Source organism: Oryctolagus cuniculus, chromosome 2 (assembly GCF_964237555.1).
Source record: "Oryctolagus cuniculus chromosome 2, mOryCun1.1, whole genome shotgun sequence".
In the NCBI taxonomy this organism is placed as follows: Eukaryota; Metazoa; Chordata; class Mammalia; order Lagomorpha; family Leporidae; genus Oryctolagus; species Oryctolagus cuniculus.
In genome coordinates this window covers 126,364,563-126,384,101 of record NC_091433.1, presented here as the reverse complement: position 1 = coordinate 126,384,101, position 19,539 = coordinate 126,364,563, and the positions used below count along the sequence as shown (strand labels likewise).

Sequence of the window (19,539 nt, the reverse complement as noted above, 5' to 3'; positions counted from 1 at the left end):
ACCTGTAGGCCAGTCCTTATAATAAAGTATTATCCAACCCCAAATACCATAGTGCTGAAGTTGAGAAACCGGGATAAGGTCAGGAATAAAATGATCCATTCACTTGCCTTACATTTTCCCATACATATATAAATGTTTCTAAAATATAAGTATAAATGAAAGCATGCTAATAACATTTGGATAATATTAAGTATTTTCAAGGTCAAAAAGGAAAGTTATAGACAGAAACATATTTTATATATATATATATATATAACTTCCTTAAGAAAATTTTCCTTTTTTACCATATTGCTTAGAACAGACTGTATTACATGAATCCTACTACCATATACTTCCTTTTCATAGCACTTACTACAAATGATAACAAGAAACAACTTGCCATAACAGTTGTTTTACCTTATACAGAGCACTATGGCAGTTTGATCACAAATAAATAAAACCAGTCCATAGAATCCTGTTTAGCCAGGAAACAACTGACTGCCGAAGATTCTGCATGTAACATTAATAATTCCTCATTTGAGATATTCCCAAACTTCTGCATTGACTCCTTGCAGACAACCAAGGATGGCCAAATTGGCCTAAATGTCAATAGTAAAATCTTTCCCACTTCAAAACAATCCAACTTAATAGACTATTTGCCAGTCAGAGGCTAAGTATGTCAGGTTTTTACTCTGTAAACTTACATCTTTTTTCTGCATACTATTTTTTACAATCTTTACTTAGTGTAAGGTTAATCCTATGAGTATAAAGTAAACTGAAAATAGATCTTGGTAAAAATTAAAAATGGGAATAGGTGAGGGAGAAGGAAGAAAGGTGGGAACATGGGTGGGAAGGAGGGTTGGGTGGGAAGTATCACTATGTTCTTAAATCTATGTATATGAAATACATGAAATTTGTATACCTCAAAGTTAAAAAAAAAACTTACGCTCTTTTAAAATACCTTTGAACCCATGCTAACAGGAAACTTAACACAGATGCTGGGTCATTTCCACAAATTGATGAATTTTGCTAATTTTGCCTTGGACTTAGTGGTTTTTCTTTTCTTTTCTTTTCTTTTCTTTTTTTTTTTTGACAGTAATTAGATCACTTGCTGGGAAAACGCTAATTTATTGCCAGTTACCATTATTAACAGAATATGCCTATCTTGTTCACAATTGTATTCATTTCTTTGGAAGGAAAGTATTATCTTACATGCTTTTAACTAAGCTTGTATATACTTTTAGAATACTGCTTAGATCTCTCAATTCCTTTCTCATTAGGGATCATCCAGCTCCACTGATAAACTTAGAGATAATGATATGAGGTTTTTAAAAATTTTTACTTAGTGAGGTCATAACTAAATTAAACAGAGGATTAAGCTATTAGGAAAGATGATATGATAAATTTAATTAGGTGCATTAAGTTCTCTGAGGTTAGCTATGGTATACTTTCATGAAAATTTCAGGCATAAAAATAGGGCTTAAAGAATTTTGAAGTTTGCTGAAGTAAAATTAAAACAATATTTCCAACAAAGAATTTTCAACATTGTGACAGTTATGTTTATAAGTTACAGTAAAGAGAGAAGGAGAAAAGGTGGGAAGGATGGTTAGTCAAGAAGAATTCAAATGGTAAATATCTTTAAACTTTTCATTCTCTATTTGTTTTACAGATCTATGTCAAATTAGAACTTGATGTTTTATGACCAGATCTGGATATTACATAAGCCTAGGGTTGAGATAAAATTCCCAAATTTCATTTTTGCCCCTAAAATTATGTTAATTCACTGTGGTGACCAATAGGACTATTGTAAAGTAATTTAGTTCTTTACCCTTAGGTCAGTGTTTTCTCATCTTTCATAAACTCTTTTGTTGTTTGTTTTAGTTTTGGTACTGGTCATTTGACTTCATTTGGAAAATGTGACAAGAGTTAATTCTTTTAAAAATCAGTTAAAATTTGCTGGCATCTCTTCTCCATGTCTCAGAGGTCTTACAAGGAAACATGTTGATTGATTCATCAATTTAATTCACAGAGTTGTGACAATACTAAGGATTTGTGCTTACCATGTTACATGTGTATCACGGGCAAAAAATAAAATATTGTTGGTTAATCCACTGAAAGGTGGACTATTGGTTACTGCTGCATGATCAAACTTATCCTGATTGATCCACTTAACAAGTTAAACACAAAGTAGCCATGAAGAATTAAGTATTCTTCCAATTTATTTAACTGGGTAATTTTAATGCATCTACTCAATGAAATGTAGTGGGGGATTAGTAATAGAATCAGGTCTCTATATGCATCAATGATATTGGAAATCCTGTTTAAAAATAAGAAGCTTAACCAGAGAATTGAAAGGATAGGTTCTATTTGGGAAGAGCACATATACACTCTCACAGAATCATATCTTTGGAAATAGGTACCATTTAATTTTGTGTACTTTTGTTTAAAAAGTGTAAATATAGAGATTTAGAAAGAAAGTAGTTAAGGAACTAATTTATTATCGGAGAGAAAGATGATAGAAAATACAATGAGTATGTGGCCCAGGAAATCAATCTGATGAACTAAGATTTATTATTAATATTTCCTTGGGAAATCGTAGTCAGAGGAATCAGGGAGGATGTGGATATTAGGGTAGATTAAAATAGAAGAGGTGGCAATACTATCAAATATGTAGCAGCATGTCAAACATATTAAAAACTTGAGGGTCCAGTGTTGTGCAGCCACCCATTTTAGAGTGCTGGTTTGAGTTACAGCTGCTCCACTTCTGATCCAGCTCCCTGCTAATGCACCTGGGAGAACAGTGGTCAATGGTCCAAGTAATTATCACCTGTGTGGGAGACCTAGATGGAGTTCTGGGCTCCTTGCTTCTGTCTGGCCCAGCCCCAAATGTTGTACCCTTCTGGAGAGAGAGCCAGAGGATAGAAGACCTCTTTGTTTCTGTCTCTTTGTGTCTCTGTCACTCTGGCTTTCAAATAAATAATATCTTTTTTTAAACAAGTAGCTGATTTAGAAATAGCTAGAAAGAAAATTAATAATATATCTTCAGTTATTTTGCAGAAGTCTTTTAGAAACCAATACATTTCTATAAGACTGTTTAACTGGTAAAACAAAGTTGCTGTAGGGGCCCTAGTTTGGTAGTGATGTCATTTGAAGAGTGGTAAATTTGATTCTGAGAAAGAATACAAGTTCTCTGTATGCAAAAGATAAGGACGTAATTTTGGAAACCTCTTAGGTTTCTCATTGATCATTTCTGGTGAACCTGACTGAATATGCTCAACTTCAACCACATGTTGAGATGAAGGAATAAAGGGAACAGAAGTAAAGATTTGTTGTTTGATGGCTTGTCGGACAAATACTGGCATGTAAGCTAACACAACAAATTTAGAGAATTCTTGTTCAGGTAGGAAATAAAATTGATTTCATACAGGGTCAAATATATGCTACAAATATATGCTATATCTTATTTTATTAAGAAGATGACATCATAACAAAGTAATAAAGTAACTGTAGAAATAGATGCTGCAATGAAATAAAAACCAAAGAAATCCTCTTATACCTAAGAGCTTGGATGAATTGTAATGTGCTTCTAAATTGCTAGTATGTAACCAATCTCAGAAGTCAAAAGAAATGTTTAATTTTTAAAAATTTTTTAAAAATTTTTTTAAAAAAATTTATTTGTGTATTTGTTTATTTGAAGGAATGTGACAGAGAAGAAGAGAGATTGATCTTCCATTTGCAGGTTCACTCCACAAATGGCCAGAATAGCCAGTGCTGAGCCAGGTTAAAGTCAGGAGCCAGAACTCCACCTAGGTCTTCCATATGCGTTACAGGAGCCCAAGTACTTGGCCGTAATCAGCTACCTTTCCAGACACATTGGTAGGGAGCTGGATCAGAAGTGGAGCAGTTAGTGTTGCAAATGGTAGCTTAATCAACTGTGCTATATATTGGTCCCTATTTTTAAGTTGTAAATGTGGAATGGCTAATATCACTGTAGAAAAGCCGTTGGAATCATTTATCATTTAATAAATAACAATAAATTTAAGAACAGGGATCATGGCAAAATTACCATTATATACATCAGACAGTGGAGGCTGGTATTTTGCTATTAGATGTAGAACTGAGCCATTTGAGAAAGTCTCCTGCTTTATTTGTAGATATGATTTTCCTATGAGGCTCTTTCCAGTCCCTAATCACTTAGATTCTATTAAAGAATTCCTCTAAGAGCACAGAGAACAAGAGAGATGTACTTAATATTGCCTATTTAATTTCATAAAAAAATCAGCTGAGGTCAAGGAAACCTAAGATGCATACCATAATAAGCCTTTACTAGGAGATAAAGGGTCTGCAGCAGAAAAATTCACCCTGCTTGGCAGTATAGAGAAATCAACCAAAGTTATGATTTTCTTTATTTAGATGATCTCATATTGGCTGGCATAATGATTTAAATCCTTGAGTCACAAAAGTCTGTGCCCATCATCCCATTTTTCCACTGGTCTCCACCAGATTTATGAGGGGGTTAGATCAAGTCTAGGAGTATACAGAAGGACAGACAGTCCCAGGAAGCAGTTCAGTCCTTCATTCACTATAAAGCAGTGGTTTACCAAGATGGAAAGACTGTCAGAGGAACTCAGGAAAGTCAGAAGTGAATTCTTTGAAAAAAAAAAAAATTAGTAAAATCCACAAATCCCTGGCTTAGCTGATCAAGAAAAATACAAATAACACAAAATACCAGCAACAAATAAAAAGAGGGAAATGCAATATAGAGCTTTATAAAAGCAGTCTGTATTATGAAGAAAAAAAAAACTGTGGTAATAAATTAAATAATTTTAGATACTGAATTAATAGAAAATGACTCAAGAAGAAATAAAAATACATAAAAGCCTCATCTATTTTAAAACATAAATGTGTATTTAAAAGTCTTTCCACAAAGTAAAACAAATACCTAGATGTCTTTCATAGTTAATTCTACCAAACAGCTAATGAAGGAAAAGAAAATAACAATTCTACATGTATAATTTCATATAAAACAGTAGGATGAATTACCTCTTTAGTCATTTTTGTGAAATCATCATTGCTCTGTCACCAAAACTACTCAAAGATATTGCAATAAAAAGGAAATGCAGAACAGTATCTTTTATAAAGGTAGAGACAAAAAATGTTAAGAAATAACATTTACAAAAGGACAGTGTACTGTGACAAACTGGATGTTACCCCAGCAAGCCAGTTGATTTAACTATTCAAAAATAAGTCAGTGTGCTTCTTTAAATTTATCAAAAAGGAGAAAAAAACAAATAATTTCTTTAATATGTATAGGAAAATGCATTTTGCTAAATTCAAAATCTAAGTTCAAAAATTATGTTCTCCCTGATAGGTGACAACTAACTGAGCACCAAAAAGGAAACCTGTTAAAGTGAAATAAACACTATGAGAAACGGTGACTTGATCAGCCCTCACCCTGACTGTTGATGAGCAACTTAATATGTTATCCCACTTAGTATTTTTTTTTGTTTGTTTGTTCTACTTAATACTTTTGGTTGAATACTGTAATCAATACACAATTCTTCTTAAGTGCTGAAACTTAACTGAAAAGTGATTGCTGTTAAATATAAGAGTGGGAATAAGAGAGGGAAGAGATGTGCAATTCGGGACATGCTCAATTGGACTTGCCTCAAATGGCGGAGTTAGAAACATACCAGGGGATTCCAATTCAATCCCATCAAGGTGGCATGTACCAATGCCATCTCACTAGTCCCAGTGATCAATTTCTGTTCACAACTGATCATAATGATAGGATTAAGAGTCAAAGGGATCAGATAAATAAGAATAGTGTCTGCAAATACTAGCTGATAGAATCAAAAAGGGAGAGAATGATCCAACATGGGAAGTGAGATACACAGCAGACCCATAGAATGGCAGATGTCCTAAACAGCACTCTGGCCTCAGAATCAGCCCTTAAGGCATGTGGATCCAGCTGAAAAGCCCATGAGAGTATTTCAGGCATGGAAAGCCAAGACACTCTGGGGAAAAAAAAAAAAAAAAAAAAAAAAAAAAAAAAAACCTAAATGAAAGATCTCCGCGAGTGAGATCCCAGTGGAAAGAATAGGTCATCAAAGAAGGAGATACCTTTCTCTGAAGGGAGGAGAGAACTTCCACTTTGACCATGGTCTTGTCTAAAAATTATCAGAGTCAGTGAACTCAGGGGGCTTCCATAGCCTTGGCAGCTCATGACAAGAGCCTAGGGTGATTACTGAGGCCATAAACAATTTGTTAAATCAACAACAGGAATCACTGTGCACTTACTCCTCATGTAGGATCTCTGTCCTTAGTGTGCTGTACATTGAGATTTAATGCTATAACTAGTACTCAAACAGTATTTTTCACTTTATGTTTCTGTGTGGGAGCAAACTGTTGAAATCTTTCCTTAACGTATGCTAAACTGATCTTCTGTATATAAAGTGAATCGAAAATGAATCTTGATGTGAATGGAAGGGGAGAAGGAGAGGGAAAGGCAAGGGTTGCGGGTGGGAGGGACGTTATGGGGGGAAGCCATTGTAATCTATAAGCTGTACTTTGGAAAGTTATATTCATTAAATAAAAGTTAAAAAAAAGAAATTTTCTCTATGAAGGTTTTTCATTAAATATAGAGAAATAATATAATTAATGACATTGGATCCTTTTCCCCTAAAATAAGAAAGCAAAGCAAAGAGATCTTTCTTCATCACTTTCATTTAATATTGTTTTATATAGTCTGGTTTTCACAATATAGAAGGAATTTTAAAAAGGAAGAAGTTGAACAGATGTTTGGTGTAGTGGTTAAGACAATAGTTAGGATGTCCACATTCCATATCAGAGTATCTAGGTTTGGTACCCTGCTCAGGCTCTTAATTCCAGTTTCCGGCTAATACAGATTCTGGGATGCAGGGTTAATGACTTTAGTAAGTGCGTTCTTGCCACCCACATGGAAGACTTGGATTCTATTTTTGGTTCCTGTCTTTGACCTGACCCAGTCCCAGCAGCACTTGGAAAGTGAGCTATCAGCTGGGAGTTAGGTCTACTTCTGCCTCAATCTCTCTCTCTTCTCAAATATATAAGAATATATTTTAAAAAAGAAAGAAGTGAGACTTATATTTGTAAAGGTAGCATGGTTATATGTATAGAAAATTCAGATATATTGCTCTATACAGTGAAGTTGCTAATTTAAAATATAGCAGTTCCATACAATTCATCACCAATATTCAAAACTATGTTATGTTTGTAAAAAGCAGAAAAATTTTTCAATGGGGTTAAAATATAATACCATTTATTCTCTAGACTAAGACCATTTTCATCATGCTAATCCCAACAGATTTTTTATCAGTATATGACAATCTGATTTTAAAACATATGTGAATATGTAAAAGATTAGCAATAATTAAAATGATCTTGAGAACAGAGTGCAAATTTGGCTTACCCTATCTGAATTCAATACTTTATACCATAATCAAAATAATGGGGTGTTGAGGATCAAAGGGTTTTGAAAGAGAACAGAGTGCAGAGATAGGCACTGATTATTGACTAATGCATCAAGACTATACAATAAGGGAAAAATAAGTCTTTCATTAAATAATACAGGAAAAATAAATAAAAATGAACTTCCATCCTTTCACTGTTCATTACATTTTTAATTGGGAAAGATGATAAAAATTTGTAAGCTGGAGCTATAACTCTTAGAGATGAAAACATAGAATACTATATTTGTCATTGAAAGGTAAATAGAAATTTCACAAGAAGACAAATAAACACTGATTGTGAAAGATTAAACAATTACTAAATTAGGTTTTTGAAAATGCCTTATTATCAAAAAAAATGAATTATCAAGTGACAGACAAGAAAATTTGCAATATATTTGTTAAAAAGAAATCACATACAGATCACATAAATACTAAAAATCAGCATATAAATAAAAATAATGCAAAGATTTGAACTCAGGGAATAATTAAAGCAATTTGTTTGACATCATTGATTATCAAAGAAATGCAAATTAAAGCGACAAACATAAGTAAACAATAATTCAAATCATCTGCAAACACTTTGAAAAATATGATAGGAAATACTTTCTAACTCATTTTCTGATACCAAAGTCTGACAAATTTGGAAGTCAAGGAAATCACATTAATGTTCTTCACAAATAAAGACATAGTAATTCTTTAAAAAATTATCAAACCAAATAATATATAAAAAGCATAATATACCATATGTAATTATGGTGGGCCTTAGGGATTAAAGGCTGGTTTATCTTTTAAAATATCAAGCAATTCCTTTTACTACATTAAAAAAGGAAAGGAAAAAAGACCATATGAATATCTAAAGAGATGTAAAAAAATTTTTAACTAATTCAGCATCTATCATGAAAAATATTGTCAGCCAAATAGTAATGAATCAACCTGACAAAGGGGATCTAGATTAACCTAGAGCAACCATCACACTGAGCACGTCCCACGTTAAGACAGAGAGAATGACAACTACTCTTCCTACTTCTGCTTAATATTGTATGGAAGCTCTCCCTGAGGAATAAAGCAAGGAATGACACAAAGGCATGCAGATTGGAGGATGAAGATAAAAATTATCTATGTTGCTGGTTACATGAACGCATGCATAGACAATCGTAAGGCACATCCAGAGAGTTGATAGTATTAATAATTGAATTTAGCATGTATATAGCACACAGAAATTAACTGTATTTCTATATACAGACAACAAGCAATTGGGAATAAAATTAAAAGTACCAATACAATTCATTAATAGCATCTAAAATACAAAGTATTTAGAAGTAATTTAAATATTTGCAAGGTATTTACATTTAAAATCACAGAATTACTGAGAAGGCACAAATAAATTGAAAGGCATAAACTATGTGCTGAAAGACTCAAGATTATTGTGATACCGCTTTTCTATACTGATGTATAAATATGATGCAATTTAAGCAAAGTTTGCAATTTTCTATGGATATTGCCAAAGTCTGACATCTTCTGAAATGGAAAAAGTTTACAATGGCCAAAGAAAATTTAAGAAACAAGAAAAAAAATTTTTTAACTAATTGATTTAAATGTGTAGTGTAGATCTACACTAAGCATTGCAATGTGATTTAGGCATAGGATAGACATATGATAACTGCAAGAGAATAATGTCTAGAAATATGCCTATACATAACTTTAATAGATTTTATTACAAATATGTGAAACTCAATAGGAAACTTCATAAAATGGTGCTGAGCAGTTGCCTATATAGAAAAAATAAATTGCCACTCTTTTCATACTATATATAAAGTTTTAATTTGATCTAGAATTTAAACACTAAAGCAGGAAGATTTCTAGAAAAAAAGTCTTCATCACTTAGCGTAGGCAATAACATCATGGGAAGAATGCAAATGGCATGAACCATAAAAACTGATAAACTGAAATTTATAAAAATTAAAACCATAGCTCTTTAAAAGATACCTCTAATAAAATGAAAAGATGTCCCACAGACTGAGAAAATATATTTTCAAGATAGGTATTATATATACAAATTTTATTTTTAAAAATTCTCTCAAAGGGCTGGTCCTGTGGCATAGAAGGTTAGGCCTCTGCCTGCAGTGTTGGCATCCCATATGGGCTGCTCCACTTCCATCACAGCTCCCTGCTGGTGCACCTGGGAAAGCAGCAGAAGATGGCCTGAATACTTGTGCCCCTGTACCCATGTGGGAGACTCAGAAGAAGTTCCTGGCTTCAGCCTGGCCATTGTGGCCATTTCAGGAGTGAGCCAGCAAATGGAAGATTCTTTCTGTCTCTCTCTCTCTCTCTCTCTCTCTTACCTTCTCTCTTTGTATCTCTGCCTTTTAAATAAATAAATTAATCTTTAAAAATTATTTCAAATAATAAGATAACAATTTTTAAAAAGAAGCTTTTTTGAACAGATACTTCAAAACAGGAGCTGTATGAATGGTCAATGAACACGCAAAAATAACGATACAATTAATCATTAAGGAAACATAAAATAACAGGGGATAGCTCTTCATGCTTACTAGAATAATTCATTGCTGATAATCAAATTATTGTTTAGATTGCATAGCACCTGGATTTCTTATTCATTACTGATAGGGTTGTTAAATTGTACAACTATTCCATAAAGCAGTTTAACATTTTTTATAAACTTAAAATATACCTATAATAAAACCCATCAATTCCATTACTTTGCCCAAAAGATATGAAACTATACATCAATACGAATATTTTCACTAGAGTGTTTATAGCAGCTTTATTCTAAATATCCCCAACTGGAAACCACTCATATATTTATAAAGTGTTGAATTGATGAACAAATTATGATGGATCTTAGAACGGAATAGTAACACGCATTGTATTATGAATTCTAAAGCATTGTATTTTCTTGCTGCCTCTATAATCCCTACAAAGAGGCTTTGAGTACTCCTCCAGGTCAGTTATACCAGTGTGAAAACTGGTACGTGACACATGTTCCACGTCTTGCCTTCCCCTGACTGCAGACTAGTAATATTTAAATGCATCAGTAAAGTCCACTCACACATTTTGCCTGTGCACTCCACCCTGACCTCCAACAATGACATCTGCCCTTGGATCCCAGCCTCCCTCTGTCTGCTCTCCACCTGCTTGGCTGAGCTCGTTTGTTTGCTGCTCCCTTCCATGTGGTACCCTTTTGGTCTCTAGCAACTCTGTTTCTTTAGGACCTGTAACAACTTCTTCCCCTGTGCCCCTCTTGAGGCAGCACATGAGTGACCATCACCTGAAAACACCACACTTTCATCAACTAAAGGCAAGGAACTGGAATTAGGCAAACAGCATGGATATATTTCCAAAATATGCTGAGGGGAAAAACTAGACCCAAAAGATTTCACATACTGTATAATTACATTTGTATGACATTTTAGAAGAGCTGTGACTGCCAAATTGGTGGTTGCTTGGAGTTAGAGATGGGGGATATTGCTTACAAAGAGGCACAAGAGAATCTTGTACATTGGTGGAAATGTTCTCTATAGTGGTTATGGTTGTGGTTACATCATTATACACATTTGACAAAATTCATCAAAGTGTATATTCATTTGGATTCACTTTTTCTATACAAGTTATACCTCAATGAATTTTATTTTATAAATATGTACATTACTTTAATACCCAAGATCTTTATTTGGCCAGCCTTAATGTTGTCACACTTTTTCTGTTTCTGATTTATTCTTGTATTATTAACCTCTCACAACATTAAGCACTTGTATCTTTGAAACTTGGGATTTATTTTTTCCTCCATTCGCAGACCACTTTTCAGGCGTTTAGTTTAAAGACACTACTTTGGCTTGTCTTTGAAAGACTCATTTGGGAAAGTAAAATAGAGTGTCCAAATGGCTTCAAAGGATATGGTATGGAAGCATTAGTTGAAAAAGCTTGTTTGGCTTTATATTTTGTGGTTAATGAGAATCCGTTTGGATTTTGCATTGCTTCTCATTTCTTGTGCATAACAGCATCACCTGGGGGAACATGTTACAATGACCTTGGTCAGAGGTAGGCTCTAGGATCTTGGTTTTTTTTTTTTTTTGAAGTATATCACATGATTTGGATACAGGTGGTTTTCTGACCATGCTTTAAAAGCCCAGTTTTATTGGAAAGATGTTGCCTTTGTCTGTTTGGGGATAGAAGGTATGCATGTTTGTGGTGATCAGGGAGGTTAAGGAGTATTACACTTACTCAATTCATAACCCATTTATACCATTTTCAAAGTTGTGATACATTGGAGAAAAATTTAAACTTTCTGAACATCAGTTTGTCTATTCATTAAAGTTTTACCTACTCCTGCATTTTTTTTTTTTTTTTTTTACAAATTAAAGGTCTGATGTTTGGCACCCTAAGCTATGCCAGGCATATACTATGCATTAGATGTTATTTATTTCCTTTCTTCAGTTTATTTTAATGACAACATGCACATCTTTAAGCTTTATTCATGTATTGAATGTGGAGATGACATCTCAGTTAAAAAATATCTGTCTCCATGATTAGCTACAGGTTTCAAATTGAGGAAATGGAATGAACAATCCTTTGCTGGCAATAGAAGTTCTTGACTGTTTTGCATTGAGAAGATTGAGTAATTTTTGTTGTCTAAGTGGCTGAGAGCTTTCACAGGAATAAGAAACAGATTTTTTCTTCCTTTCTCTCCTTTCCCTTTCTCCTCTCCCCTCCCTTCCTCTCTTCTTCTTCCTAGGCTTCCCTTTCTTCCTATTAGCAGGTCTGGAGAAACATTTCAACTCTGATATAAGCCTCCTTGTTTCTACCTCTGTTGAGCATAGCAACCCTATGATTGAATGAGAATAACACGGCTCCATCTTTGTTGGCACGATGATACCCAGCAGAGATTCATCCAGTACGAATGGGTCAGGCCCCCAAAACAATTCATACAGATTTTTTATCTATGCTACATAGTTAGGTATATTGAAATCCACTACAGTTATTCTTCATTGTCAAAAAATAAGTTTATGGTGGAGTTATAAATTTGTCTTCGGTTTCCCAATTTGGGCTTTTCTTTGGCTTCTAAACACTTTTTTAAAGTCTAGGTCAGAATATTGTTGCCATTATTAAACTCAGATTTCATTTCAGTCACCTTCGGGTGCTTGTTTACTTCCTATTTATTATTATTGGCTCTCGATTCGGGCTTATATTTCACTATCCAGCAATCTGTACATACTATAGCAGTCGAGTTTATCTTAATCAGTCACTGAGCACACTTCTTTTCTTTCCACCTGCTTACTTTGGGTCATGCAATCTTTTTGCCAGCTTAAAGTCTTTGCTTTATTTGAGACCCTATTCAATCTCCACATTTCCTCTAGGAAACTTTCTTCAATTACTGTATCCTTCTCCGAACTCCTGCTGTGTATTTATAGCTGGATCATAATACAGTGCTCTAATTATACACAGAATGTCGGCTTTGGAAGAGACCTTAGAAATCAAAGAGTCTAGTGTCTCTGTTCACCAAGGAGCAAGCTGCAAGATGCAATTTGGGGAGAGTGGAAGGACACGCTCTTAGAGCATGGGTGGAAACAAGACTTAGAGATTATTCTGATGTTGTATTGATGCTAATGATCTCAGCAGATGCAGGCAGCCTCTAAGAAGGGTTCAGGGTAGACTCATACAAGGTGAGTACTGGGACTGGTAATTTACAAGAGCTATGCTGCTGGGTTGGAGATGAACACTGAGATTTTGATACTGATTCCTATGCTGCCTGGCAACTTCTAAATGCTGGTGTTTACTGATGGCACTGGGATTATACAGAGGCAAAGGGCAACGCGATACAAGTCCACTGGATGTATTTACTTTTTAAAAAAATCCCATATCCGAATAGATATTTTTTAAAAAGACGTGTTTTATTTATTTGAAAGGCAGAGTGACTTAGAGATTGAGGAATAGACAGAAAAACAAATCTTCCATCCTGTTTCACTCCACATGTGGCGGTGGTGGCTGGGGCTCTGCTAGGCTAAAAGCTGGAGCCAGCTACTCCATCTGATATTTTACATGGGTGGCAGGAATCCAAGTGCTAGGGACATCTGCTGCCTTCCCAGGCATATTAGCAGGGAGCTGGATCAGAAATAGAGCAGCTAGGACTCAAACTGGCATTCTGATATGGGATCCGGCAACCCAGGTGGCAGCTCTACCTGCTGCACCACATTGCCAGCCTGAGCAGTTTGTTTTAAAGCCGGTCATTCCGATTTGTCCACAAATTGAAAGATAATTGATGTGTAATCTAATTAATTAATTTTGTGTATTTGAAATGTAGAGAGAGAATCAGAGACAAATAGATCTTCCACTCACTCCTGAAATACCTACAGTAGCTGGGGCAGGGCCAAGCCTAGTCCAGGAACACAGAACTCATTTCAGGTTTCCCACATGGGTGGCAGGGACCCAACTGCTTTAGTTACCACCTGCTGTCCAGCTGGTGATGCATTATCAGCAGGCTGGAATTGACAGAGGATCCAGGCCTTGAATTCAGGCACCCTTATGTGAGATGTCAGCATCCCAAGAAGCATCTTATTCATTCACCAAACACCTGCCCCATCCCACTTCTTAATTCCTCATATCCAGTTATCAGCAGTCTTGTCCATATCTAAAACATATTTTCACGGCACACTCTCTTCCTGGTCTCTGATATCCACCTAAGCCAAGTCTCTCTCATATTTCTGTTTCAAAAGTTTCGACCTTAGTGTTGCTGCTTCCACTGTGGCTGCTCTGTAAATCCTTCTCCACAGAGCTGTTAGAGTGATCTTACTTATCCTTGGTACCGTGACCTCTCAGCTCTGCTTAAAAGCTTCAACAGCTTCCCATTGCACCAAAGATTAAATATAGATCCCCGATTGTAGCTTAGGAGACTTTAGAGATGTGGCCCACTGTGTCAGTCTCCCATTCTCTGTTAGCTTCTCCTTGAACAACTGAGCTCTTCACATCTCACTTCTCTCGATCCTGCTGTTTCCTCCATCCAGGGAGAGCTCCTCTAGTGCCTCTCAAGATTGGCTTCTTACACTTTAGGTCTCCATAAAATGTCATATGTGGAGAGGGTTTCCTCTTTTACAGTCATCACCCTCCCTTCCCGTCCCCCTCCCCAAACTTAGCTTTCCCTGTCTCATCATTCTGCTTCTCCTCTACTTATGTGAGTCGGTAATTATCTTCATAATTGACATCTGGGCAATCCGTTTCTCCTTATGCTGATGAAAGCCGCATGAGGGCAAAGGCCCAACTGTTTTGTTTAAAGGAACATAAAACAGATTCTGGCACAAAGGAGATGCCCAAGAAATGCTCATTGAATCAATCAGGAAGCACAGACTTTCACTTCAAAAGGAATAGGCCAACAAAGTTTATGCAGGTGTATAAATCTACAGCTTTTAGTCTTGAAACATAAAATTAAACATGACAACAACAGAGTGACTTTCTGCTTGTTTTATTTACTTTACTATGAATTTAATAACTTTGTTTAAAATGTCAGACAAAACGCCCACCAATTAATACCTAGAGATGCGAGCTAACCAAAACAGGTGTGCAGGATGAAGTGCTGTTGCATATACACTAAGGCTTGAAAGAAGATATTGAAAATTGGCCTTTAGAATCAGATTTTCAAACATTGAACTACAGAGTACTCTTCAGTGGGGGATTCCATCATTTATCAGGAGCCTAAGCAGCTGTAATTTTTATTTTTTTTTTATTTAGTAAATATAAATTTCCAAAGTACAGTTTATGGATTACAATGGCTTCCCCCCCATAATTTCCCTCCCACTCGCACCCCTCCCATCTCCCACTCCCTCTCCCATTCCGTTCACATCAAGATTCATTTTCAATTCTCTTTATATACAGAAGATTGATTTAGTGTATATTAAGTAAAGATTTCATCAGTTTGCACCCACACAGAAACACAAAGTGTAAAATACTGTTTCAGTATTAGTTATAGCATTACTTCACATTGGACAACACATTAAGGACAGATCCCACATGAGAAGTAAGTACACAGTGACTCCTGTTGTTGACTTAACAATTTGACACTCTTGTTTATGGCGTCAGTAATCTCCCTAGGCTCTAGTCATGAGTTGCCAAGGCTATGGAAGCCTTTTGAGTTCGCCGACTTCGATCTTATTCCGACAGGGTCATAGTCAAAGTGGAGGTTCTCTCCTCCCTTCAGAGAACGGTACCTCCTTTTTTGATGGCCCGGTTCTTTCCACTGGGATCTCACTTGCAGAGATCTTCCATTTAGGTCTTTTTTTTTTTTTCTCCAGAGTGTCTTGGCTTTCCATGCCTAAAATACTCTCATGGGCTCTTCAGCCATATCCAAATGCCTTAAGGGCTGATTCTGAGGGCAGAGTGCTATTTAGGACATCTGCCATTCTATGAGTTTGCTGTGTATCCTGCTTCCCATGATGGATCATTCTCTCCCTTTTTGATTCCATCAGTTAATATTAACATACACTAGTCTTGTTTGATCCCTTTGACTCTTAGACCTATCAGTGTGATCAATTGTGACCTGAAGTTGATCACTTTCACTAGTGAGATGGCATTGGTACATGCCACCTTGCTGGGATTGTATTGGAATCCCCTGGCACGTTTCTAACTCCACCATTTGAGGCAAGTCCGATTGAGCATGTCCCAAATTGTACATCTCCTCCCTCTCTTATTCCCACTGTTATATTTAACAGGGATCACTTTTCAGTCAAAATTTAAACACCTAAGAATAATTGTGTGTTAATTACAGAGTTTAACCAATAGTACTAGAACAAAACAAAGAAAATTACTAAAATGGATAAAGTATTACATTGTACATCAACAGTCAGGACAAGAGCTGATCAAGTCACTTTTTCTCACAGTGTCCATTTCACTTCAACAGGTTTCCCCTTTGGTGCTCAGTTAGCTGTCGCCGATCAGGGAGAACATATTATATTTGTCCCTTTGGGACTGGCTTAATTCACTCAGCATAATGTTTTCCAGATTCCTCCATCTTGTAAATGACCGGATTTCATTGTTTTTGACTGCTGTATAGTATTCTATAGAGTACATGTCGCTGTAATTTTTAATTTGCCCATAGCATTCAAATGAAGTGCCCAGAGATTAAAGACATCTATGTTTCTATCTGATTGAAAACCTCCTGGCATACTTTGGGGGAATCCTTGTAATCATGTACCTTGGCTTTAACTGATGCCAAGGGTACAGCCCCTTGGGAGGTGAAGCCTCTCAGTGAAGGACCAGCAACCTCCTTGAAAACAAGAGGCTGCCCAGAGACCTAGTTCCATCAGAAGATCATGGCCTCTGGCCCAGAGACCTAGTTCCATCAGAAGGTTAGGGTCTCTGGTGCTCCATGGGAAAACTCTCTTCTCCCTCTGTAATAAATGTGATATGACAAGGACCCAAGGCTACAAACTTGATTTAGGGGTGGTGGCACTAAAGATGCACTTGGTTTCAAATGCTGCATGTCCAAACTTGATTACCTCTGGATGAGACTGAGGATGTTAGGGTTTCCTTCCTTAGAACAGACAGTCATTAGTGGCTGCAAAATACATCACAACTGAATTAGAATTAGTCTATTTGCATATTAAATATAGCTTCAATATAATGAGAGAACTTTTTGCTGAAGAAAAGTTTTAATTCTTTATTTCTTTTAAAAAACATTCTAATTACAAATCGAACCATGTACAAGGTGAAGCCTAGTATTAAGTAACTTTATGTATTTAGCTCCAAGGTTTAAATGACTATCAACTCATTTGTAGTTTTGTTTGATGCATGCTCTTTTCAGCTTCTCTCTTCTTCACAAGTAACTTGGAGGCAAACATTAGCTATCATTTTATCTCATTGTAAGCGTCTTAGCAATATGTCTTAATGACAAAACATTTTTAAAAAACCACAGTATTGGGTGCAGGGTTAGCCTTGACACAATTGAAGACACCTACACCTGCATCCCATTTTGGAGTACCTGGGTTTGAGTTCTGGCTCTGTTCCTGATTCCAGCTTTCTGCTAATGCAGATCCTGGGGAGGCAGCATTGATGATTCAAGTAATTGAGTTCCTGCCACCATGTGGGAGATTTGGATTGAATTTCTGGCTTCCATCTCTGGCCTAGCACAGCCTCGGCTGTTGTGGGCAGTTGAGATATGAATCAGCAGATGTATACTGTGTTTCTTGCTGTCACTCTAGCTCCCTCTCTGAATATCTTTCTATATAAATAAAAAGACATTAAAATGCCATAGTGCTATCACTCCTCCTAAATAAAATAACATTTGTGTTTATAAAATATTCAATAACATGGTATAAATTAACAGTATTTATTTGAAAGGCATAGATGCACACACACATACCTCTCAACACACACACATGTACACACAAAGGATAGAGAGAAATAGAGGTATCTCCCACCCACTGGTTCACTCTCCAAATGCCCACAGTGACTAGGGCTGGGCCAGGCCAAAACGAGGAGCCTACAGCTTAAGCCAAATCCTACATGTGTGTGTCAGGGACCCAAGTACTTGAACCATCACCTGCTGCTTCCCAGAATATGCATTAAGAGGAAGCTGGGGTCAGAAGTAGAACCACATCTCAAACCCAGGCATTCTGATAGGGGATCTGCACATCCCATACCATGTCTTGACAGGTGCACCAAATGCCTGCCTTTATCAACATGCTTTTAAATGAAAGGAAAGGACCTTATTCTGAAATAGAGTTCGTGGGTACCCAGAAATAGGGGTTCTCTTGCTCCGTGGCCTTCCACATTTGGTGTCTATTTCAATAGGGGCATAATAAATACTCATAAAAACAAACATTAACTTCTCATTTTATATAGTTAGGATTTTCACATGTTTATATTCCAACAGTGTGGAAACATTTTAAAAATAGTTAGTGAAAACAGTGGCTGAGTTGAATTAGATCAAGTTATGGGGAGTTCCAAAAGTACATAAGGATGAAGAGTCAAAGGAAGGAGCACACAAATTGTCTGGTTGCCAATATGTCCAGTAAACTGGGTGAACGTCTAGGGGGAAAAGGCCCAGTTGGGGGAAAGTAAGTTTGATTTGTTGCCAAATGCTAAAGTTATAAGCATGAGATTCCTCATTATAAAAAGGAAAAACAGATCAAAAGACAACATCTTTTCAATATTATCATTTCTAGACAAGTGCTTCACATATAATGAATAATAATTTTACCTATAGATTTATTAATTGTAAATATGTTTAAAGGAGTAAATATGAGAGAAATTGTAAGAAATTGCTGTTAAAAGCAAGGGTCAGTATTATTACAAACTGTTTTAAAAGGAATAAAATGATTCTGAAGAGAAACTTCATGGACTATTTTGATCCATGTAAATTTCTATGCATTTAGCATGTGAATAGATTTGTGTAAACAAAATAGTTACCTCACCCAAATTCTATTGAGATACAGTCCTATATGCAACTCTTCTCCACTTCTAACTCTAAGAATTAATATTCGTATTCCATAACTATCACAAAAATGGAATTACATAGCATGTAACTTCTTGAGACTGGCTTCTTGAAAAAGATTAACCCATATGAGACCCAAGTTGTATGTATCAGTTGTTTCTTTTTCTTGATGAGTAGTATTTCATTGTATGGATGTAATACATTTTGTTTTCCTATACATCTGCTGAAGCTTATTTGTGTATTTTCTGTTTTAAGCAAATGTGAATAGAATTGCAATAAAAACTTCATATATAGATTTCTGTATGAACTTAGTGTTTCATTTACCTGAGGTAAGTATCTAGAAGGGAAGTCGTTCAATCATGCAATGTGATGTTGACCACTGTAAGAAGATGTCTGCTAGAGCTGCTGCACCATGTTGTATACTCTCCAGAAATGTATGACAGTTTCATTTTCTCTGTATTCTCACCAACACTTAGATTTTATTTCAGTTGTTCTAAAAGTTGTATAGTTATCTCTCATGCTTGTCACAATTTGCATTTTCTTAGGGATTTTGAGTATCATGATTTTATCTTCCATGTATTGTCTTTAGTGGTATCTGATAAATTATTTTGCCTATTTTTCAGTAATTTT

General features: G+C 35.7%; 1 pseudogene; it reads left to right on the top strand.

Moving 5' to 3' along the window:
• The window catches only part of LOC103347788 (U3 small nucleolar RNA-associated protein 18 homolog pseudogene), an 84,487-nt pseudogene that overhangs the window by 5,725 nt on the left and 59,223 nt on the right, over positions 1 to 19,539 (top strand).